A 25,319-nucleotide genomic window follows, 5' to 3' on the forward strand; every position below is an offset into this window, starting at 1 on the left:
CTCAGTCCCAGTCCCCCTCCCACTCGGGGTTGTCCTCACGCGGCGCCTCCAGGTCGTTGAAGTGGAAGTTGGCCATCATCTCTCTCATGGCCAGCATCAACCGGTTCAAGCCTTGGTTATGGTTCAGACCCCCAGGCACTCCTTCCTCTGGCCTCTCCCCCTGCAGCAGTGAGACATGTCTGAGCAGGGCCTCTCTGTACTGGGACTGGGGACCTGGGGCCCAAGCAGGGAGATGCGTCATCAAGCCCGGGGCGGCCTACACCCCAGCACGGGACCTGGACCCTCCTCAGGTGCCTGTCGAGGACATGAAGCTCTGAAAAACCAAAGGCACATGTCTACCCAGGCCAGTGCGAGGTAGGGGGCCGAGCAGCCCTGCGGCTCCCAGGAGCTGTCGGCCCCACTCCTGCACTGCCCAGCATGGTGCTGACGCTGGACATCTGCATGCAGACGACTGGCTTGAACCACTCAGCACAGAAGCTGAGACATGCCCAACCTACCTCCACAGTGTAATTTGGCAACAGTGACAGGAAGAAGAGGTCAACTGTGTTTCCATAGCTGACAGGACTTAACCTGAAACAGGAAGTCAAGAGAAGTCATAAAACAAAGCTAGACTCCCCTTGACTCCTCCCAAAGCAGGTCAGGGTCCGGCTTGGGGTGGGGCCATGGACACCCAAGGACAACTGGGAAGGAAAGGAAGGGGCCCGGAGGTGGCTCTTCAAGGAGCCTAGTCTGTGAAATGACCACAGCCAGGCTGTCCTCTGCCATGGCACAGGCCTTGTTTCCAAGAAGAACTGCAGTCTCACTGGGCATGGTGGCCATGCCTGTGCCAGCAACTTGGGAAGCTGAGGTAGGCGGATCATGAGTTCAAAGCCAACCTGGGCAAATCAGCAAGATGGCCCCAACATTTAAAAAAGTGCTGGGGCTGTAGCTCAGGGGTAGAGCACCCAGGTTCAATCTCCAGCACCACAAAACAGAAAAGGGCAGCAGGTGCACACCTCCTTCAGCACCAGGCCAGCAGAGAACACAGCCACAGGCAGGGGACGCCATGGCCACTGTCTGCTGGATGCCAGGGCCACACCCATGCTCTGAGGAGGAGAAAGCCCATGTGGGCAGAGAGCAGAGCAAGGTGCCTCTCTACCGCTGACCAACGACCTCCTCCTGAGCTACTGGGGAGCTTGACACAATGGGCTTCACTGTGAACACACAGTCTCATTATAACTTCTACAAAGTTGGTGGGGAAAGGTGGGGCTGGAAGGCAGCCTGCCTTAAAAGGGAGGGCCGCCAGCAGCTCTGGGGCTTACCCCAGACAAGCAGCTCCTCAGCACATTTTTCCCCTGCCAGGATGGAACCCAGGTCACACATACTAGGCAAGTGCCCTGCCACTGAGCTAAACCCTGGCCCTTTTGATTTTGAGAAAGGGTCTTGCTAAGCTGTTGGCCTTGAACTTGTGATCCTCCTGGTCTCAGCCCTGAGTAGCTGAGATTATAGGTGTGGCTCTAACACCAGAAGTAAAGGTGAAAGGGCTCTTGTTGGCTCTGAAAGCTGCCCACACTCCAGGAGCAGCCTGTAGGCGGGCTCTGATGTGTTTCTTTGTCACTTTCTGTCCCACCAACCCACTCTCCTTGCCCAGCCTCATGGGCCTTCTTGCTCCCTTCCTGCTGCTCTGGGTATCTCTCAGTGCACTTTGGACCTTACCCTTATCTCTAGGTTCTACAATTCTCATCTGTTCCTACCACGGCAGCTGACCACAGGCAGAGTGGCTTCTTATTCTGCTTCTCACTGCGTTTCTAGTATCTGCTACAAAATCTGGAAAGAAACGCTCAGAGTTGGGTGGATATGTGCAAAGGCAGCTGTGTCCTGAGTGTCACTGCTGCTCCCTCTTCCCTGTGCCTGACCGCTGGCCTTCTGGGCTGCCTTCGGTGGGCATCGAGCCCCGGGGAGCCCCGAGGCACTGACCTGCGTCTGCACAAGCACAGTGGGGGTGAGGGCATTACCTCTCTGGTCTGACGTAGGAGTAGATGTTGTCCAGGGGAGGCAGAGGGTCAAACCCCATCACAGACTGTGTGGTCACATCCTTTAGAAAGGGGAGAAACGGTGATGCTAGAGCCTTCTGGGGCAGGTCACTCAACAGAGAAGGGGAATGGGCTTGGCTTTCTGACCCTGGGCAGGGGCATGGTGGGAAAGGTCAAGCACACAGAAAGTGCCCACGCATGCCATGATCAAACTCACTGTGGTGCCCAAGCCACACAGCATGGGCTGAACCACGTGTCACACAAAGCCGGCACAGCCCTGTCCGGCCTCTCTACCCTCTCCCGCCAGCACCACGCTGTCACTACTCATCAGAACAAGCCTTCCTGGCCAGAAGAGGTTGGAAGTGCTATCCTGAGGATCAGCAGAGCAGCTTAGGTAAATTAGTGGTGTCGAGGGCCCCAAGGGACCCCCTGTCCTGGCCGCCCTGACCTGCCTCTTCCTATGCACCTGTGGTGCCCTTGAGGTTTTCCCACAGCAGCAGCCTGCTCTCAGCAGTGTTGCATGCAGGCCTGGCCACCAGCAAGGCACATGGGGCCAATACCATGGGTGTAGGGATTGACCAGCACCCCAGTAGGCTGAGGGAAGGTACTCATGCCCCCTTTGGCCTCACCCGCCCTCCTGCCTGTGGGCTACCAGGAGCAGGAGGGGAACGGTCACACAGCCCACCATCACGCCCTCCTCCTTACCGGGGGAAGGGCAGCAACAGCCTCCCTGATCTCCGAGAGGATCACATGGCGATGGATGTTTCTGGGTGCACGCTGGTAGAGCATCTGAGGCCTGAGGCCAGGGCAAACAGCAGCAGATTAACCAGTGCCCACTCTGAAAACTGCTAAGCCCTTCCTCCCTGGCAGGTCTCCATCTCCCAAGGATCTCCAGCTTCACCCCCAGACGGCCAGGCAGTCAGGCCATGGTGTGCTGAGTGAGTCTCTGAAGAACCCGAGTGTCACTACAGCTGCAGCATAGGGCCTGCCCCTGCTGGACACAGTGGGGCGGAGAAGTTGCACAGGGAGCAGAACGTGCTCCTGCCCATTGAAACATCCCCTCTAGTGTGGAGAACAGATGAGTGCACAGTGAATACTGGCTGTGAGGGCTAGAGTGCCAGGGCCCCCACTCTCCCATCATTTCTTCAATTTTACTTCCACAGCAAAGGGCTACCTCTGGGCAGTTAGGGGAGACTCCTGGCCAGCACAGATCACAAAGTCCTCACTGTACCAGCCAGCCTGGCCACAGCAGTCCCAGACCACAATGCTAACAGGGCCAAAGGCCAGACCATGGGTGGGAGTGGGCCAGGGCTGCTGCTTGCTGCTATCTCTGCCAGCAGGTGTGAGCCTGGCACCTGCTATAGCAGATGTGAGAACCAGGCGCATAGCAATAGGCAGGACAGAATATGGGCAGACCCATGCCACACCTACAATCCCACCTGGACAGTGGCAGCAGCCTTGGGGTCTACTAGCTCACCCACAGGAGAGCAGGACTATGCCAGCGGCAGCAGACATGAAACCACTCTGGCCCACAGCATCTAACATCAGAGGGTGCCCAGAGAGGGCAGGAGGGGCTGACCTGCACGAATACCCAGCATCTCACCTGTTCACACAAGCCTCCACAGCGGGGTCCCCAGCGTCCACTGCCTGAAGAACCTCACGGACATTTTCCTCCAGCCAGCTCATGGTGGCAGGCTTTTTCCAGAGGAAGTGCGACCTCCCGAGGTACAGACACACCAGCTGGGTCAGGGCAGGGGGCTGGCTGTGGGAGCAAGACCTGGGTCAGGGATGGGGGGCTGGCTGTGGGAGCAAGGCCAGGGTCAGGGATGGGGGGCTGGGTGGAGCAAGGCCAAGGTCAGGGATGGGGAACTGGGTGTGGGAACAAGGCCATGGTCAGGGAAGGGGACTGACTGTGGGAGCAAGACCTGGGTCAGGGATGGGGAGCTGGGTGGAGCAAGGCCAAGGTCAGAGATGGGGGGCTGGCTTTGGGAGCAAGCTTGTGTTAGGGATGGGGAGCTCGGTAGAGCAAGGCCTGGGTCAGGGATGGGGGACTGGCTCTGGGAGCAAGACCTAGGTCAGGGATGAGGAGCTGGGTGGAGCAAGGCCAGGGTCAGGAATGGGGGCTGGGGGAGCAAGGCCTGGGTCAGGGATGGGTGACTGGTTTTGGGAGCAAGGCCAGGGTCAGGGATGGAGAGCTGGGTGGAGCAAGGCCAAGGTCAGGGCAGGGGAGTGGCTGTGGGAGCAAGACCTGGGTCAGGGATGGGAGCTGGGTGGAGCAAGGCCTGGGTCAGTGATTGGGGACTGGCTGGGGTACAAGGCCTGGGTCAGAGATGGGGGGCTGGGTGGAGCAAGGCCAGGGTCAGGGATAGGGAGCTGGCTGTGGGAATATGGCCAGGGTCAGGGCAGGGGCCTGGCTGTGGGAACAAGGCCTGGGTCAGGGATGAGGAGCTGGGTGGAGCAACGCCAAGGTCAGGGATGGGGAGTTGGGTGGATCAAGACCTGGATCAGGGATGGGGAGCTGGGTGGAGCAAGGCCAGGGTCAGGGATGGGGAGCTGGCTGTGGGAGCAAGCCTGGGTCAGGGATGGGGGGCTGGCTGTGGAGCAAGGCCTGGGTCAGGCATGGGGGGCTGGCTGTGGAGCAAGGCCTGGGTCAGGCATGGGGGGCTGGCTGTGGAGCAAGGCCTGAGTCAGGGATGGGAGCTTGCTGTGGGAGAAAGGCTTGGGTCAGGGATGGTGGGCTGGCTGTGGGAATAAGGCCAGGATCAGGGATGGGGAGCTGGGTGGAGCAAGGCCAGGGTCAGGGATGGGGAGCTGGGTGGATCCAGGCCTGGGTCAGGGATGGGGGACTGGCTGTGGGAGCAAGGCCAGGGTCAGGGATGGAGAGCTGTGTGGAGCAAGGCCTGGGTCAGGGATGGGGGACTGGCTGTGGGAACAAGGCCTGGGTCAGGGATGGCGAGCTAGGTGGAGCAAGGCCAAGGTCAGGGATGCGGAGCTGTGTGGAGCAAGGCCAGGGTCAGGGATGGGAAGTTGGCTGTGGGAATAAGGCCAGGGTCAGGGATGGGGGACTGGCTGTGGGAGCAAGGCCAAGGTCAGAGATGGGGAGTTTGGTGGAGTACAGCCAGGGTCAGGGATGGGGAGCTGGGTAGAGCAAGGCCAGTGTCTGGGCAGAGGGCTGGCTGTAGGAGCAAGGCCAAGGTCAGGGATAGGGAGCTGGCTGTGGGAGCAAGGTCAGCTTGTAGGATGGGGGCTGGCTTTGGGAGCAAAGCCTGGGTCAGGGTGGGGCCTGACTGTGTGAGCAAAGCCTGTGAGCAGATCCCCTAGCAGGACCTTCTTTAGCAAAAAGAGGCTGTCTCTCAGCTACTGATAGACAGTTCACCTCCTGAAGGGAGGGCATACAGGTCTGCGACTTCGAATTGGTGCTGTCTGTGCTCCTCAGCTGACTGAGTTGCTCAGTGTACATGTGTGTCTGCAGAGAGCAAGTGCAGAGGACGAAGGCTGGCTAGGGGACGGAGATTCTGGGGTGGACCCCCATAACATGTTTTTCTTTCATTTATGTTTTCTTTTTATTTCTGGTACTGGGGATTGAGCCCAGGGGTACTCTATCACTAAGCCACATCCCCAGCCTTTTTATTTTTCATATCTTATATATTTTTAGTTCTAAATGGACACAATATCTTTATTTTATTATTATTATTATGTGGTACTGAGGATCAAACCCAGTGCCTCACAAGTTAAAGGCAAGTGCTCCACCACTGAACCACAACTCCAGCCCCCTTTATTTTTTACTTTGAGACAGGGTCTCGCTGAGTTGTTGAGGCTGGATCCCCCTCCTCAGCCTCCAGAGTTGCTGGGATCATAGGCTGTGCTACTACACCTGGCTGTCTCCTCTGTATTTTTTATGAGAAACATGAAAAAGGTGATATGTGCCAATGCAGAACGTGGAACATACCAGCAACGAGAGCCCCTCTGCCCACAGCCAGTGCCTGTGGGTCATGCTGTCTGACCTTAAGCCCTGCTGCCCACTCCTGTCAAAAGGCATCTCGTGAACCTCATGTCTTAGGCCAGAGGCCATTTACTTGACCCACCAGTGTTTCTCTTCAGACGTAAGGTGACCCATATGTGGACACAGACTCCAGGCCTTCCTTAGGGGACAGTAACCAACATCCCCAGGGGTTTCCTGTCTCCGAGATTGCCACCAGGCTGAAGCAGGTTTCCAGGAGACAGAGCCACACAGACACACTCTGACCCTGTGGTGCAGAGCGCACCTGCCACCCCTCCACTGCCCTGAGGATAAGCGAGGTCCCCCAGGAGGCAACGAGGATGCCCACCAGGAGTTATCCCAGCAGGGCACCAAGGCTCTACCTTATCTCAGCATCTGGTCCAAAGAAGCGGTGATTGGAGATGGTGGCATCGGGCCGCACACTGCAGTACTCGAGCAAGGGCATGAGGACTGCAGGAGGAAGCAGAGGCTCAGGTGCTCAGTGGCCAGGACAAGGACCTGGGGCCCTGTGGGCCCTGATCACAGAATTACTGGAGTCGTGACGTCACAGAGGCTGCAAGGCCACGGGGTCCTTGAGTCTGACCAGCGTTCCGAGCTGCTGCAGGGGGAGTGGCTGAGGATGGGGGTCCACAAAGGATGAGCAGGTACCTCTGCATCCTGGAGGCAGACCCTTGTACTCCAAGTGCCCTTCCACATCTCAGGGAGACTTGCCATCACCCTTCAAGCATGAGCAACAGACCCTAGGACAGACTGGTGGGAGTGGGGTCGGCCAGTGCCCTGGAGGAGGTGACCCCACAGGGTCCCATGGTAAGGACAGTGGCCAATACATGGTCACGGGCTCTGGGTGTCCAGTCCTCTGGGTCAGGGCCTCTCCAGCTCTAGTACTGTCCCCATGCAGTACTCTCCGGCTGAGTAGGCAGGGCTTCCCTACACTGCCCACATGCCGAGACCCTGCCAGAGGCAGCTGCTGGGAAAGCTGGCCTACCAACTGCCTCCCAGGGACAAGCCGCAGTAGGGTCTCTCCTGAGGGATAGCCATGGCAGCTCTATTATTCAACATGGGCCCTGTGGCCCTGTGTCCTCCACCTCGGCTGGCCTATCGAGGGCTCCCAGTTGCATCGAACCCGAGGGGGACAGAGGTGGCTGCTGGGATGATGGGCTGAGCCCTGAGTTGGTGAGTTGGCTCTGCTCCTGACAGGGAGCTCTGGACACTGCAGGTGGGTCTGCCTGTGCTCGCATCCACCCAGTGCTGGGGCCTCTCCATGGCTTCGTCAGAGCCAACAAAGCAGTTCTGACTCTGGGACTTCCCCTCAGAGGGGCAGTCACAGAGTGTGTGCACACCTCTGTCACAAACACTCCTACCCTCAAGCGTAAGGACGGCCTCCTCTAGAGGGTCACTTCCTGCGTGCTTGTGGACAAGGTTCGCCACCCTCCGCCTGAGTAGGCAGCAGCCCCCTGAGCCTGCCCTGGGTGCAGATAGAGGCCTAGTGTGTGGGGGGGGCACCCTGGAAATGCAGGGCCGTACCACACAGTGCCTCTGGATCAGGTCCAGGCCCCGCTCAACCCTCTGCTGCTGTTTCTCTCCCTAACACTAAACACCAATGTGCATACCCTGTATCTCTCTCCTGCCCTGTAACTAACAGCAAAGTTAGTGGACACACAGTTTGTCCCTCACCCAAGGCCCCCTCCCACCTGGCTAGCATGCAGTTGGCCCGCTGAGGTGGATAATCAGCTAACTGCAACATCAGCAGTTTTTAGGCCGGCTGGAGAACACATCTTTCTTTAAGCACAAGGCAGGGCTTGGACCAGGTCTCCACCCTCAGGAAGAACCACTGCACAGGCCAGCGTGGTACCTACCTCCAGGGAACATGGTGAGTGCCTGCTGGATCAAGAGGGAGGCCTTCTCTCTGAGCTCATGCTGGGGGAGGTCTGTCTGCTGACTCAACAGGAAGTATGCCAATGGAACTGAGAAGGCAAAATTTGGGAGCTGCGACAGGTTCCGATGAGCCTACAAGGGAGCGAGAGGCCAGGTGAGGGGCCTGCCCTCTGTGAGGACCAGGTGCACCACAGTGAGCTGACAAAGAGGGCCACCCCCACACCTGGATGGAGGACTTGCTCCACCTGGGGGTCTTCAATGTGCAGAAGGGCAACGTCAGTGGGAAAAGAGCTCTGTTGAGCCCCTCAGGCTCAGCACTGTGGGGGACAGGAGCGACTCCCTCTCCCCACACAGCAGGGTCCAGAGTGAAGGCAGCCAAGCTATGACTGCCCCCACCTAGAGGGGCCACTACCCTCTTCAAACATTTCCCCGCCTTTCTCTGTGTGCGATGTAACAGACATGATCTACTCCATGCTTTTCCATTAACAGGGAATGCTCGTCTCCACAGAGTTCTGTAATCTTATAAACCGCCACAAACATTCCTCTGTGGCTGGTTCTGGGGACCCCGTGGGTTTTTTATAGCCATTCTCGTGAGCTCCTGGAATCTCTGTAAACTAGATCCCTGGAAGTGAGACTTCTTGGCCAACTGTATAAAGAGTTATGTGATTTTAAATGATTTACCTGTTTTCCATTACTTATTTTTTATGAAAAATGTTTTTCTTTATTCACAAAAAAATATGTACTGTGAAAGGTTCAAGCCGAAAAGTAGAACAAGTAGAGGCGCCTCCCCCTCCGCCCCTCCTAGGCCTGAGCCCCCTCTAGACAAGCTCTGTTCAGCTGTTTGTCCCACTCAGTTTGCAGCGGCTACACTAAAGCGAGAGGTGAGACTGATCTTCACACATGGAGCCTGACCCCACACACCTACACTGCTGCTTCGACTTGTGTGCACACCCCACCTGTAGCAAGACAGTGCGTGCTCTCTAGCACTCAGTGGAGCCCAAGACAAACCCCACTCTCCTGGGTCTGGGGCCCCAGGATGGCAGGTGGCATTTATGTGCGACTCTGACCTGGAACACGTACCCAATCGTGACTACCCAGACTGTCGTCCCCACACTCAGGACCTAGGGTCCCTGTCAGCCCTGCATCACAACCTCCCTCACTGAGTGGCTGTCCCTTTCTGTGCCTAGCATGCCCAGCTCTGTGGTCCGCCTGACTGTCCATTACTAAGCACCATCTCTACACGCACACTTGATGCAGTTGTGTGCTCATCTTGGGGTTCTGATGCAAGGCTGCTTCCCTCTGGGAAGACCTGATTCTGCTCAACAGCAGAGATGAGGGAGACTAAAGGGCAGGATGTCCCTGGAACCCACCCTGGCTCTGCTTCATGGCCTCACTATGGCTACTAGTCACACTGCAAGCGCACACCTACTTCCCACTCCTGGAAGAGTCGGATCAAGTACTCATAGTTCCGGGCCCGCAAGGCCAGGTGGTCGACAAGCAGCAGCATGCACAGCGAGTCCTAGCCTGGCTCAAGGCTTCGCAGGCAGCACAGTGAGGGAAGAGCAAAGAGAGCAAGGAAAATGTCAGGGCCCAGGGTCTCTGCAGCCCAGAAGCCCCTGCTGGTGAGGACTGGCAGGAGTGGATCCCTGGTGGACACTCACCTCAGGATGAGCTTGCAGATCTCCAGTGCGGTGCGTGGGTAGCCACGCTTCTCCAGGAAGCTCATCTGCTTGTAGAGGGCCAGGTAGAAGCTCCTACATCCAAAAAGGTCCATGTGAGTTCAAGTGGCAGCAAACAGCAGAGCAGCCTCTGAGGGCCACCTGGCTCCATGCCAGTGTCCAGGTCCTCATACGAGTCTGCGAATGCCTTTTGTGTCTGGGGAGAAGCTTTGTGTGTGCCTGAAGAGCTGAACACACACCAATGTACTGAAAGTTTTTTAAAAATGTTTGTTGTTGGGGCTGAGATTGTGGCTCAGCTGTAGAGCGCTCGCCTAGCACAGGCGGGACCCGGGTTCGATCCTCAGCACCACATAAAAAAAAAAAGGCACTGTGTTGTGTCCATCTACACCTAAAAAATAAATATTTAAAAAAAGGGTTTAAAACAATTTTGTTGTTTTTGTAGATGGACAGAATATTTTTTATTTTATTTATTTTTATGTGGTGCTGCTGAAGATCAAACCAGTGCTTCTCATGTGCTAGGCAAGAGCTCTGCTACTGAGCTACAGCCTCAGCTCCCTGAAAACCAAGCTTTTTGAAATCATTATCTTGCTTTTGGTTTGCTACTTGTTATTCAAGGGAAATGAGCTAAAAACGGTTATAATTATGATCTTAATTTACCCTCAAATTTCAATGGCGTTACTGTTGGGTACATAAAGCTGTGTGACTTTAGTCATCCTGTGGACTTATTTTTAGAACTTAGAGTTTACTAGAAAAAGAAACCAGTGGAGAAAGTCTAGACAGAGTGCCCGGTGCAGCCAAGTTGCTGCACTGAGACAGGGCATGGTGGCCATAAGGTGGGGGCCATGCCACAGCCAAGCAGCGCTGCCCAGAGCAGAAAGAATTCACACAGGACAGCAGGGAGACTGCTGCGGTCATACAGGCTTGCCTCGGGGCTGATGCCAGAGGTGGTCAGCACAGAAATGTCATAAAGCAGAGCATAGACCCAGGTCTGCTCTGTCAGGCTGAATCTGACTTAAGCATCACTGATTTAAGAATCAAGACACAGGCCTGTGAGGCCTGCAGAAGTATCCCAGGCCCACAGGGAGGGCTGCCCTCAGGAGAGGCAGCTCACCTGTTCTTGGGTCTGCGGTAGTCCAGCTGGTGTGTCCCACTGGTGAGACTGAACAGGGGGTGGAAGGCACACTCCATGCTGTACAGCGCTCGCTCTGTGGGCAGCAATACAGAGGCAGGAGTCAGCCACAGTAGGCGCCTGCAACTCCCAAGACCCCAAACAAGCGAAGTACTGGAAAGAAGGGGTCACAGAATTGGGACCCTGCACTGGGACCTCCTAGGTTTCCCTGGTGCCACGGCATTAATTGCAGCCACAGACTTGTGAGCCTGAATGAAAAACGCCCTCGACACCATGGGGTGCAACTGCCACATGTCCTGTTCATGCCCAGTCCCCAGGTGATACAAACACGGCCCAGACACCCACAGCAGCGTGCGCGCACACACAGAAGAGCAACCAGAACCACCAACTGATGACAGATTCGCCAACCACGTCTGTCCAAAGGGGGAGTACTATTCAGACAAGAGCACATGCAAACCTGGGTCACACCACACATGGGGCACACAACCATGGGCAGAAACCACGCACAGTCCTTCCACTGAATGGCTCCCCACACAGGTAGGGCCACGGAGAGTCTGACCAGAAGTCAGGGGTTCTGGGGCCTGGGGGAAGATAGAAGATGGCAGGCTGTTTTCCTGGAATGGACTGCAGTGATGGCTGCCCAGTTCTGGGACACACTAAACCAGGCATGACACACCTTCCACAAAGTGCTACATGACAATGTCCTGCCACCTGCATCTGCTCTAGTGGCGAGAACAGGCAGGCTGCACTGCCTACTGGGTCTCACCTATGAGGTCTCGTGCCATCTCCTGATCCTCTTGAAAGTGGCAGGCATCACTGAGCTGCAGGAGTGAGTCCACATGGTAGGGGCTTGTCTGGAGCAGAACCTACGAGAAAAGAAGGGCAGCTCTGGAGGAAGGTCACAGGCAGGGACCCACAGGACACCCCTGCAGTCCACCAGGACCTGTGCACACCAGAAGACATGATCACCAGGTGACAGACGAAATTCCCTTTGGACTCCAGGTGTGCACTGCTATTACCCAGCCAAGGCCTGGACCTGGCTCCAGGTGGGAACTGGGGACACTGCCTGCCCAGTGGGGCTGTATTGGCTCCCAGGTCTCAGGACAGAGGACTGAAAGCAAGCAGGTTCCTGCCCCCCCCTATGTGGGGGACATGGGGCCAGCAGGATCTATATGCTCCCCCTACCTCCCCAGTGAGGCCCAAGACAGAGGCAGCACCTGGGAAGGACCATAGTGCCACTACACGCAGCTCCCAGCAGGAGAGCACCTGAGTGCCAAGTCTCCACAGTGCCCCTTGGGTCCGGGGGCCCCACTGCCAGGGGAGCAGCTGCCGGGGCACTCGCCCTCCACCCACTGGCAGCTGCGGGGCCCACGCACCACAATGTTATTTGGCTCCATGGACTCCACGGCCACCAGGAACTTGTGCTGTGCCTGCTGGTACTCCTCACTGTGTTCAAACGCAAAGAAGGAAAGGCCTTTTTTTGATTCCAACAGCCGCATAGACAGACCTGGCAGATGAGAGTGCACAGAGAGGGTGTGCTGGAGGCCAGGACATGGCGCCTCTACAGAGCACAGTAGCCCCAACTGTCTCCCTTGTATTGTTCTCAGAAAGGACTCTGTGATACCAACCCATTTGATCTGAGAGGTCTCACAGGTCACCCAGGCCTGGGGCTGGGCTGCCTCTGGGCCAGAGGCTGACGTGGGGACTCTCTCAGAACACCTGGGGCTGCTTCCCACTGCTTGCTTGGGCTGTCCCGGGAGCTGGCCTCCGTCTGCTTTCCACAAAGACTCACTTCTCTATAGAATAAGATGAGCTCCAGGAAAGGATGGAGCCGAAGTGGCCCAGGACAACAAACCTCAGGGATGGGAGCATGGAGGTCCATCTGGGTGCCCGATCACGTCTGGTTGGGACTAGCAGCCAGGGTGGCTGTGAGGGGCTGGGGCAGGAGGCGTGCAGTGGGCACAGGGCCAGGCCAGAGGCCTTGGCCATGTGTAACCCCTGACCAAATACGGTTCTGCTCCTTTTGTGTGACTGTGTGGAGGGACCATTTCCTCTGGTTAACCTGAAAAACTCAGTCTGCTAAGACAACCGCTAAATGGCCAGTGGTTCTCATGGGCTTCCCCTGAGCTACTCCCTCCTGAGAGCCTGGCCCAAGGTCCAAGTCCTGCAGATTGAGACAATGAGCCCCTATCTCTACCATGTTCGGGTTCCTTTGTTAGAAGGGCAAGAGGCCTGGTGGGAACAGAAGATACATGAGAGGCATCAGGGTTGATCCTAAAAGCACAGGCCTCGAACTCCCAGGCGATCCTCACTGGGAGTCCAAGGGGATTCTTCTAGAATCCCCAACCCCACAGGCACAGCAGGTGAGGTGCGTTGGTTACCACCCTCCACACATGTCTTCCACACACCCATGACCTCTTCTACAGAATGTGCCCCATCAACCTGCAGAGGGCTGTCTGGATGCTTCTCTACACTGTGCAGCCGATGCCCAGAGAGGGCATTCACTTCCTACCCTGCACCTTCTGCATGGCTGTTTTCTTTAAACATAAAACTATCATACATTATTGATTTTTAAAAATATTTTTAGTTGTAGATGGACACAATACCTTTATATTGCTTATTTAGTTTTATGTGGTGTTAGGAATTGAACCCAAGGCCTCATACATGCTAGGCAAGCGCTCTACCACTGAGCTACAACCCCAGCCCCCAAATTATCATAATGTGAAAACAAACTCAAGGGCTGAGGATGCAGCTCAGCAGCAGAGCCCAGCCTGGCATGTGTGGCTTGGAGGGCTCGGGCTCAGTGCCAGCACACACACAAAAAAACACTTAAAAATGCAAGCCTCTGTTCAGCTGCTTCCTGTAGCATGGCACCCAGAGGATGAGGCAGACTGCAAGGAAGTTGAGAGCTTCTGCACAGATCAGGCCAGCTGGGGACATACAGGCTGCTGCACCCTCAGGAACACCATACCTCACATGCAGCTGCACATGGTGCTGCAAGGCCCACCCGGAAGGCACTGAGGCCAGCGTGCCAGCCCCCTGCTGCAGGAGTGACAGACTCACCTGGCTTGCTGTACCGCGGCCAGGTGCTCTTGGGGGTCGTCAGCCACGTGCACTTGGGGTATACACGCTGCCTCTGTCGCGGTCTGGGGAGGAGGAGACAGGCACAGCTTTACCTCCATGGGCCAGGGGCCAGGCTGGCCACCCAATCCCTCCAGCTCTCCCTGGAGGCAGAGCAGTGGGCAGGGGGCACACAGGGAGGGAGAGCAAAGCACTGCTGCGTGAAGAGGGGACCCCAGCTGTGACCTGTGCAAGCAGCTACCATCAGGTCCAGGGGAACAGGGAGGCCAACAGTCCAGCACGAAGGCAAGAGGGACAAAAAGGAAACAAAAGTGAAACCCTAGAACATGGTGCAGAGCAGGAACTCAGGGCCACTGAAATTCCCTGAGCAAAAAAGCTGCTTCCTGTGGGACAGGCTGCACAGGAGGAATGCCTGGCCTTGGCCAGAGGCAAATTAGGGAAGTGGACCTCTGACCCAGAGCCCAGCAATATGACTCCAATCTTTGAAAAGGAAAACATGGAAACAATGAGGAAAACTGAGGAGGAAATTGGCATATTTCTGCAAGGAAGAAGACCGAGAGCAGAGTGTTGAGGGTCCTCAGGCACCCAGCTCCCTGCGACTTTTGTGTGAGCGACAAGTTGAGGGTACCAGGCCCCCTTTGGGCAAGAGTTCTTAGCTGCTGTTAAGGGGTCTGGCTCCCTTGCCAGGTGGCATCTTAGCCAGGCCTGGAAGGGCTGCACCCTGTGCTGAGTGATGGGATGTGGATGTGTGTAGACCAATCTCTAGGCTTTTTAGCAGTTCCCTATTTCACTAAAACAAAACAAGGAATAAGGAGCTGGACTACCCGGAACAGGACAAAACAGCATCTTTCTTTTCTCAAAAAGAGACATGAAAACTGTGTGAGAAGAACAAATACACAAAAAGAAAAGCATGGCCAGAGGCTGAGAGGCACAACCTGGCACAACTCTGCACATGCAGCAAGCAGTGGAAAGGAAACCACCGGTGCCTGGAAGTCTACAGCATCCTGGGCACCACCAGGTCTGTCTGAGATGAGCTGCCAGCCAGAAGTCTAGGGGAGGAGGCAGCCCTGACGGATGCTGGAGGGAGGGTCAGGAGGAGCACCTTAAGGGTCGCGACACTGGGGGTGTGGAGACACCACAGACAGGGGGAAGGGAGCAGACCCCATCTGTCTCAGGAGGAAGTCAGATTCCCCCCAAAGATCAGTGCACAGCTATATGGAAACCCTGAATGGTCACCAGGAGGGATGAACAGAAAGGAGCTAAGGTTTGGTCTCTGAACAACAGGACAAGGGTGGGGGACCAAGAAGGAGGGAACCACAGCTTTTCACTGGACATACTTCAGTAGGACTTAAATTTTTGAAGAAACAAACAACAAAAAAGTGTGCTACTATAAAGGTAGTAAGTGAGCTGACCTGATTACAGACCTGTGGTCCTGGCTGCCTGGGAGGCTGAGGGGGAGGCCCATGCAGACTCAGGAGTGTGTGACCAGCCTGGGAAGCACGGAGGGCCTCACCTCAAAATAGATACATAAAACTGATATATGTGCAGGGGGCAGCTCAGAGGTGTGTGGCTGTGGGTTCACTCCCTAGCACCACAAAAACTAAAAAACAAATGTAATTATTAACTAATGACTGATAATAACTATAATTTACAAAAATAAGATGATGCAAAAATGTAACACAGGGGCAGGCAGACAGAGCTGGGCTGAGCGGCAGAACTCGGCCTGAGCAGCGCAGGTAGTGGCTCATGTAAGTGCTTTTCACAAATAACCCAAAACACACAGAAGTCAGAAACCCATGAGTCCTCAAACACTTAAAAACAAAAATCCAAGGCAAAAACTGTTAAACACAAGGAAGGTGGGAACAAACGAAGTCTGAAAATAATCCTTGGCCCACTCATGACTCAACAGACACCAGTCAGACAAGGGCGCCACATGCACACCTCACGCAGTTTCAAGGCACTGTGTGGTCGCAGATGTAGCTGAGGACGACCGAGTGCAGGTGGGCCTCAGCGGCATCGTTCCTGGGAGGGCAGCTGGGCAAGGCGCAGGTACTCGAGGAAACCCACAGTGGGCCACTTCTCGGAGGGCTGCATGGATGCAGGGGGCCTGCAGCCAAGGTGTGGACACGCCTATCCTTGGCCTAACAAAGAACCCTGTGCATCAGGCACAGAAGACACCTGGGACTCCGACATGCCAAAGCCAGCACAGCTACCTCAAGAGGCGTGCAGAAAGACCTGGGGACATGGCCACAGGTGATGGGAATAAGAGGGAACATTTCTACACTGCTTCAGAGCTTTAACAAAAAGCATTCAGCTCTATAATCAGAAAACACATACTTAGAAAGACACAAGCTTCCGGATGTTTTGGTACGGAGATGGAGAGTGGAACTCCCACCTCCTACAGAAAGTCCCAGGATGGGCCCTGACTTCCCCTGGAAAAGCCAAGGGACACTCCACTGCCTGCTCACCATCTGCTGACACTGCAGAAGCTGACTAGCCAGGAACGAGTTAGGTGACATAAAACTGATCTCAGAACTCCAACTTTTTGTCATTTTTCCTGCTGGTGGAGAAACAAAATGGATCTGGCTAAAATTTCAGGATTCAAAGTTTAACAGCTTGTAGGACCTTTTTAAAAATATGGGGTAGGGATTCCACCTCTTGGGTCCCCTTCTTCCTCCCGGAGAAGTCTTTTCTGCTGTCCTTTAATAATAAACTTCTAATTTTCTACTCTGAAAAAAAAATAAATAAAAAAATAAATAAAAAAAATAAATAAAAATATGGGGTGCACAGTTGAGAAGGTGTGAAACAGCCTGGCCTCCTGGCATCTCAGCCACCTGCCCAGGCCCTGGAAGGGCTCCATCTGTCCAGTGTAGCTTTCAGTACTCTCCCCCAGGGTTTTCAATGGCTCCCCCACCCATAAGAAATGAAAGCAGGTAAAAACAGCTTGAGAATGCAGCTACTGTGGGCCTTACCTTTGCTCCCCCAGGACCGCTCAAGCACCAAAATACCGTTTCAGTTCTGTGTCTGGATTCAAGTGTCTAGAATGTGGGAAATGTGAGGAAGAAAAATTAAGTCAGGCTTTCCTACAATGACTCGAAATTGCAGAAAGCTAAGAAGAGTCCAGCCAAAGAACAATGATTTGGGGCTTGAAAGGTGATTTCTAGGCCTGCTTTCTTTAAATTTGCCACCTGCAATAGGACCTGACCACTACTGGCCCCATGGGGCACCCAAGGGATGCAATGGGTCACTGCTAGGAGAGAACCTGGGGTAGGTCTCCCCTGCGGGTCCAGTGTTCATCTGCCAGGCTTCGTACAGGGAGCATGCACCCTGACGTGGAGTGGAGGGCCTCAACGATACAGGAAGCTTGCTTGTCAAAGCTGGCAAAGATCAGGTTTCATTAAGCACCCACCAGACCAACAGATGGGTGATCGTCCAAGGGTGACACTACACTGGTACAGCTCAAAACACCTCATGAGACATACAAAGGCAAGCTGTTTGGAAGTCCTGAGCTGGGCATGATGGTGCCACACCCGTGTCTACTCAGAGGCCAAGGCAGGAGGACTCCTTGTTAGAGGCTGGTCTCAGCTACTTAGCAAGCCTTAAGCAAGCTAACAATACCCAGTCTCAAAATCAAAAATAAAAAGGAGCCAGGTGCAGTGATGCTTGGGTATAATCCTAGCATCCAGGAAGATCGAAAATTTGAGGACCACCTCAGCAAATTAGTGAGGCCCTAAGCAACTTGGTGAGATCCTGCCTCAAAAAAATAAAAAGGGCTGGGGAATGGTAAAGCACCCCTGGATTCAATCCTCAGTACCAAAAAAAAGTCCTTTGAAACACAGATGTCTTTTCCTTACTTCTTTCTCCTTTTTTCTACTTCCTAAATGTTTAATAATGAACTCTTAACACTTCTAAATAAATAAAGACAGCAAACTGTCCTCTTTCTAAATCACTCCTCCCCGTCAAAATCAGAGGCCGAGGCCATACCTGTGCTCCACATACAGGACATGCTTCCTGGAGCTCAGTGGTGGGGGACTCGGGCGGCTGAGCCCACTGCCATCCTCAATCCTCTCCAAGATGTGGTCGATATCCTCCATCCCACTTTCCTAAAAGCCCAGAAGGAACTGTTAATCGCCACACTGGCTTCACTCCAAGTGCTGTGACAACCAATAACAAGGAGTTACTTTGAAAAGTTATTTGGTATGTACTTTCTAAAAGATGATCTAACTCAGAAGGAGGAGATGTATTATAGGAGGAAGCTCAGAACCATCACTAATCCAGAAGGCCCTGGGAACCATTGGGCCAGAGAGCCACACTTCATGTTTCACAGGTGAGCCCACATCCGCAGGTGAATGGAACTGGGACCTGTGACTCCAACTGAACAGCAACAAAGCTACCACCTCTCTTCAGGATGAACAATGAGACAAGGAGGATCAAGGCAAGAACGGAAACGTGCTGACTGAGGGGGAACTGGTCTGTGGGCTTCCACCCCCAGCACCCCTCATGCACTGGTGGGATGAAGGCTGGGTGAACAGCAACAGGGAGCAGGGCTGGGAAGGGACTCTCCCTGCAGAGGGCAGCTGGGACACGGAGACTAGGAGTAGGCCATGACAACCAAGGAACAAAGGGGAAAATCACAAGCAAAATTGTAGGTGACTCTTCTTTGTCCTTGACCTCTTAGATAGTTATACTCCTGACAGGAAAAAATGAAGACATCAAATAAAATGGTCTTCTCCCAGCACCACCATAAAGGACATGGCCCAAGGGGCACAGAGGGATTGGGCAGGGGCCAGTCAAGTCTGGTCGCATACCGAGGCTTCTCCTGTACTGTTTTTCTTATTTTTCTGCTTCTTTTTCTTCTTCCGGAGTTTTCCACTTGCATTAGACTAATAAAAATAAGATGTTTTAATCAATGGAGAGAGAAGCAAAATCTTAAAAACTCAGAACCAAAGCAGCAAGCCAGTACCACTTGGAGCACCTGCGGCCCCTCACATCCTTCTGCAGCAGGATGCTGCCCGTACCCCCTGCTGTCAGTGTGGCCTCTCTCTCCCACCCTGCCCTGCTGCAGAGCTGGTCCAGGCTGCCTGGGGCACCCACCTGCCCCTGACTGGGCCAGCTCCTCTGGGTAGCAAGAAGCTCCTCAGGGACGCTTCACCAGAAGTGGTTGCTCCCAGAAGGCACAGAGCTGCCTGGAGCACAGTGGGCAGCAGGCAGGGCAGGGACCTGCATGCAGTACCCCTGGGGCTGCCGCTGATCTCAAGGACTTTAGCAAAAACTTCATCAGGGTTCCCACGGAATCAGCCAAAGCAAATTCAGAAAATTATACCTCCAAGAAAAAGCCAACACAGGTGGCACGTGGCAGGATGCCACAGCCCTTCCCTGACATGCCAGCCTCCTTGTTACCATGGGGTCCCCATACCTGCTCTGGGGGTGCAGCCTTGGCCACATTTCCTTCTCTGGGTTTCCACGCTGAATTCTTCCTTTGTTCCCTGACACTGCAGCATCTGTTAACACACAATCAGACTTCTCTCCGTTCACCACCGGGTCGTCCCCAAGATCCTCAACATTTATCTGGAGAAACAAGCCGAGGGCATTTCTGCACAGGGGTCGCAGTGTATGTGGTGAAGTAGAGCTGAGCCAGATGTGAAGACGACTTGCCATGCCTGTCACCCCAGAGACTCTATTTGGGAGGCTGAGTCAGGAGGAAGGCAAATTTGAGGCCAGCCTGAGCAACCTCAGTGACAAAGTGAAAAATAGAGGGCTGGGGGTATAGTTTAGTGGTAGATCACCCCTGAGTTCAATTCCAATACTTCAAACTAAAAAAAAAAGGGGGGGGGCGTATTATAAGGATTATAATTTTCTAATATTGTTCTTGTTCATGTTAAAATAATTTTGTCCTCAAGTCTGATGAGGCAATTCTCCTGTCCCAGCCTCTAGAGTTACTGGGGTTACAGGCATAACCACTATGCCCAGCAGGGAGTTTTGTTCTTGATGCAATCAACATCAAATGACTAATTGTTGTCACCACTCTGGAAAACAGCATGGAGATTCCTCAGAAAATCTGGAGTGATACCACCATTTTACACAGTTATCCCACTCCTCAGTTTATACCCAAAGGACTAAGTTCTATAATGATACAGCCACATCAATGTTGATAGCAACTCAATTCACAATAGCTAAACTATGGAACCAACCTTGGTGCCCTTCAACAGATGAAAGGACAAAGAAAATGTGATTGGTATATATATATATATATATATATATATATATATATATATATATATATATACACACACACACACATATGTGTATGAGTATATATATATTTATATACATATATAAAAATATATACATTTATATTTCATTGTATATACACACACACAATGAAATATTAATCAGCTTTAAAAAAGAATAAAATTATGGCATTACTGATAACTGGACAGAGCTGGAGAATATGATGCTAAGCAAAATAAGCCAATCTCAAAAAACCAAAGTGGAATATTTTCTCTGATATGTGAATGCTAATTCATAGCAAGTGGGAGTGGGGTGGCTAGGAAGACTAGAAGCTCTCTGGATTAGATAGAGGGGAGTAAAAGGAAGGGAGGGGGGATGGAGGTAGGAAGAACAGTAAAATGAATCGGACATTATAACCCTATGTGCACATATGACTACATGAACGGTGAAACTGTACATCATGTACAACCAGAAAACAAGAAGTTATACTCCGTTTATGTATGATGTGTCAAAATACATTCTTTTTTTAAAAAAATTACTTTTTAGTTTTTAGATGGACACAATATTTCATTTTTTTGTGGTGCTGATGGAAACCAGTGCCTCATGCATGCTAGGTAAGCGCTCTACCACTGAGCCACAGCCCCAGCCCCTGTCAAAATGCATTCTACTGTCATGTGTAACTAATTAGAATAATTTTTTTAAAAAATTATTTATATATGACAGTGAAATGCATTACAATTCTTATTACATATACAGAGCACAATTTTTTGTATCTCTGGTTATATAAAAAGTATATTCATACCAATTCATGTCTTCATACGTGTACTTTGGATAATAATGTCCATAACATTCCACCATCATTTCTAACCCCATGCCCCCTCCCCTCCCTTCCCTTCCCACCCCACTGCCCTATCTAGAGTTTGTCTATTCCTCTCACGCTCTCCTTCCCTACCTATGAATCAGCCTCTTTATGTCAGAGAAAACATTCAAAATTTGCTACCTGCAATGTCATGATTTTATTCTCTTTTATTGCTGAGTAACATTCCATTGTGTATATATGCCACATTTTTTAATCCATTCATCTGTTGAAGGGCATCTAGGTGGTTTCCACAGTTTAGCTATTGTGAATTGTGCTGCTATAAACATTGAGTGGCCACATTCCTGTATTGTGCTGTTTTTAAGTCCTCTGGGTATAGAACGAGGAGAGGGATAGCTGGGTCAAATGGTGGTTCCATTCCCAATTTTCTAAGGAATCTCCATACTTGCTTTCCTTATTGGCTGCACCAATTTGCAGTCCCACCAGCAGTTTATGAGTGTTCCCTTTTCCCCATATCCTCACCAACACTTGTTGTTTGTATTCATAATAGATGCCATTCTCACTGGAGTGAGATGAAATCTTAGAGTAGTTTTGATTTGCATTTCTCTAATTGCTAGTGATGATGAACACTTTTTCATATATTTTTTGACTGACTGTATATCATCTTCTGAGAAGTTCAGGACAAATATTTTTTTTTAAATAAAATGACTATCACAGGTGTGGTGGTACATGCCTATAATCCTAGTGGCTGAGGCTGATCGCAGGTTCAAAGCCAGCCTCAGCAACTTATCAAAGCTGTAAGCATCCTAGTGAGAACTTGTCTCAAAAGAAAAAAAAAAATTGGGGCTGCAGTTGTGGCTCAGTGGTGGAGCGTTCACCTAACATGCATGAGACACTGGGTTCAATCCTCATCACCATATAAAAATAAAATAATAAAATAAATATATTGTGCCCACCTATAACTAAAAAAAAAAATATTTTTTTTTTTTTTTTTTAAGAGAGAGTGAGAGAGGAGAGAGAGAGAGAGAGTTTTTAATATTTTATTTTTTAGTTCTCGGCAGACACAACATCTTTGTTGGTATGTGGTGCTGAGGATCGAACCTGGGCCGCACGCACGCCAGGCGAGCGCGCTACCGCTTGAGCCACATCCCCAGCCCTAAAAAAAAAAATATTAAAAAAATAAAAAAAATTAAAAAGGGCTGGGGATGTGGCTTAGTAGTTAAGCACCCTTGGGTTCAATTCCCAGTACCAAAGGAAAAAAAAATCAAATGACTATCAAAAATAAAGATGACACAGTGTTGGCAAGTTTAAAACCACCACAGCATTTCAAGTCTTTATTCCAGCCTAACAGCAGCAGCCTGAACACTGAAATTTATTTTTAAAAAAAAATTTTTTATTTAATAGCACAATTTAAACGTATTTCAATTACCATCAGGGAACAGCAACTATACTGTACACGAAAACAAGACAGACATACACACACAATTCTTTGAAAGGGACTGAGGGAAAATTTTTCAATGCAATAAAGTAAACTCATGATTTTTAGGTATCTGGTTTCCACCAGCATGTCAAAGTAGCCACTTGTCCCAAATACTAAGACGTCCTGCTTCATAACATCATTTCACAATGGCTGCACTGCACTGTCACCCCTTAGCATTTGTGCGTGCACAGGGGGGTGGGGGAATGTTTCCAGTCCCCTCTATGGAATGTGTCGTGTTTGCACAGAGCCTGTGCACACCTGTGTGTTCTGCCTCTCCTCTGCATCACCACATACCTAACCTAACTCAAATCCTGTCTCAGTAGCCTGCACACTGTGCTGTTCAGGGAGCGATGACAATAAACACATCTAAACACAAGCAGCACAGATGTGAGTTTGAGACATATTTCGACCTGTGGTTGGTGGGAGCTGCAGGTATGGAGGGCCAACTGCATCAGGTTACATGCCCCCTGTAAGCAAGCCCGCCCACCACAGAACGTAGGTCAGTTATGAGGTCAGGCCAATGCATTCACGTTCCGGCTGTGCAGTCATGAAGCAGCTCCATGTCATGCACACCTCTGCTTCCTCATACAGAACACTAACAAATGCTGTGTGTACAGGCACATATGCATGGTGCTGGGGATCAAACCAGGGCCTGTGCATGTGAAAACACTCCTATTATTTCCACCTATGAGTTATAAGGGCAAAAACCTATAGAACACTTGAATTGACTGAATAGAACCTCTTTGGAATCCATAGGCAGCAGCGAGATGAGCAGCCACATGTCTGCCCAGGTGTCAGTGCTCCATGCTCACAGAGCAGCCTGGGAATCCACCACGGGTAGCAAAATGTGAAGAGACGGTTCACACAAGAAGACAAACAGGGGCTGGGGTTGTGACTCAGCGGTAGAGCGAACACCTAGCACATGCGAGGCCCTGGGTTCGATCCTCAGCACCACATAAAAATAAAATAAGGATATTGTGTCCATCTACAACTAAAAAAATTAATAAAAAGAAGACAAACAAATGGACAATAGGCACATGGAAAGACACCCAACAACATCTTTATTGAAATGTAAATCAAAAGCCAGTGAGGAGCACTGTCCCTTCTGAGGGCTGGGGGCATAGGCTGCCAACACCAATTCCCTGGAGGCTGGAGCACCTTCAGCCTCGCACAGCCCATAGGCAGGTGGGATAAAATGCTGGAGGAGCGCTCAGCACCTGCTGGTCCAGGTATACGCATCCACTCCCGATGCAGCAGTTCTCCCTGTAGATGCCCCATCAGCCAAAATGAAACCCAAACCCACAAAACCCCTGTCCTTAGAGCTCAGCAACTCCAGGCAGAGCAGCCCCAAACCAGAACTGAGTCAGACCCCTGAAACACCATGGATGAACACCCTGCAATACACTGCTACTCAGCAAGAAGGAGCTGACCGCGAAAACCCACAGCCTGCATGAAACTCAAAAGCACAGGCTAAGCAAGCAAGGACAGAAGGAAAGAGCACATTCTGGAAGACTCTGCTGGTGGGAAATGCATACACAGGCAGGACTCACACACATGCAGGGAAAGGGGGCACAGGCTGCAGGGTGGCAAGCTCTCAGAATGTGGTGTGGCACTCATGCTGTGCATGCCTCTGTGAAGACTCACTACATATCCTTGGGGTGCATCTGACTGCACTTCATCTGACTTAACTTCAGTAAGCTGTCTTTAGGACTCCCTGACTGAGACAGTAAAGGTGATTTCTAACCAAAGCCAAAGGAACACCCATGAGCCATGCATGACACCAAGGTCCACACTCTAGGCGGCAGGTGGGGACCAGGCCTATAGGTGTCTGCGTCCATTTCCCCGGGAGGCTTTTCTTCTAGAAAAGCTCTCTTGCTTCCTCCATTTCAACATCACATCATTTCCGTGCTTGCTGAGTGCCCACTGAGGGCCCAGCATGTCTTCACCACAGTCCCACAAGGCCAAGGAAAGCATCCCCAAAGCTTTCATCAGGTATCTCATCAATGCTCCTACATCCAGAAGAGGTGGATCCCACATTGGAATGGAAGTCACTGACTCTACAGCCCAGGAGCCTGCACCCTGAGGAAGACATGCCTTCGGTCTTCCAGGAGGAGCTCTGTGCATGCCTGCTGGGTGGTGGGGACACACAGCTAGCAACAAAGTCCTTTCAGGAAGCAGACACTTCAGAACCAGGAAGCAACCCATGCAAAACACAAAGAACAAACAAGTAATGTATACAGTATGTTCGCAGGTAACTGCCAGGAGATGGAAAAGGGCCAGAATAGAGGGAATGGAACTGTAGGGCAACTGTGACCATAATCAGACTGTATGGCGGTGTGACGGGGAAGAGACTCTGCCTCTGAGGGAGGAAAGATCCAGCCATGTGTTGGTACTTGAACGTGGGGAACTATAGGCATAGAGGGCAGCAAAGGAAGGGCAGTGTGGCTGAGCAGAGCAGGCTAGAAAAGCGAGTGAGGAGAGCTGTCTAGGCAGCCTGGACAAGCAGAGGTGGAGACTGGGAAGAATGGGTCACGATCCTGTGCACTTAGAGCCACGCAGGACTTTTCAATGGTTTGCACAAATGTCAAGAGACCAGGGACATCTTCCAGGTGGCTGATCTTAGCATGTGGTTTTCAACAGAGACAGGGAAGCCTGAGGAGCAGGTAAGCCCTAGTCTGTAAGGTCAGGTGCATTTGGACACATGGATACAGATATAGAGCTCATGCACAAATCCAGATACTGGGAAGGAGACCTAAGCCAGTGATACTAATACCCTTAGAAAGCAGGGGCCGGGGGTGCAGTTTGGTGGAAGAGGATACTTAGCATGCATGAGGCCCTGGGCTCAATCCCCAGCACCACAATGCAAGCTCCCAGCAACTGGAGAGGCTGAGACAGGAGGACCACCAGTTTGAAGCCAGCCTCAGCAATTCAGTGAGACATGCAGCAATTTAGCAAGACCCTGCTTCAGTAATAAAATGCCCCTGATTCAATCCCCAGTACAAAAGTCAAAACTAA

At 52.1% G+C, this 25,319-nt stretch overlaps 1 pseudogene; it reads right to left on the bottom strand.

The window, feature by feature from the left end:
• Position 1: 1 nt before the first annotated feature.
• On the bottom strand, positions 2–19,731 carry LOC144256108 (ribosome quality control complex subunit TCF25-like; annotated as a pseudogene).
• Positions 19,732–25,319: the final 5,588 nt, after the last annotated feature.

The sequence above is a fragment of the Urocitellus parryii genome, chromosome 7 (genome assembly GCF_045843805.1).
Source record: "Urocitellus parryii isolate mUroPar1 chromosome 7, mUroPar1.hap1, whole genome shotgun sequence".
In the NCBI taxonomy this organism is placed as follows: Eukaryota; Metazoa; Chordata; class Mammalia; order Rodentia; family Sciuridae; genus Urocitellus; species Urocitellus parryii.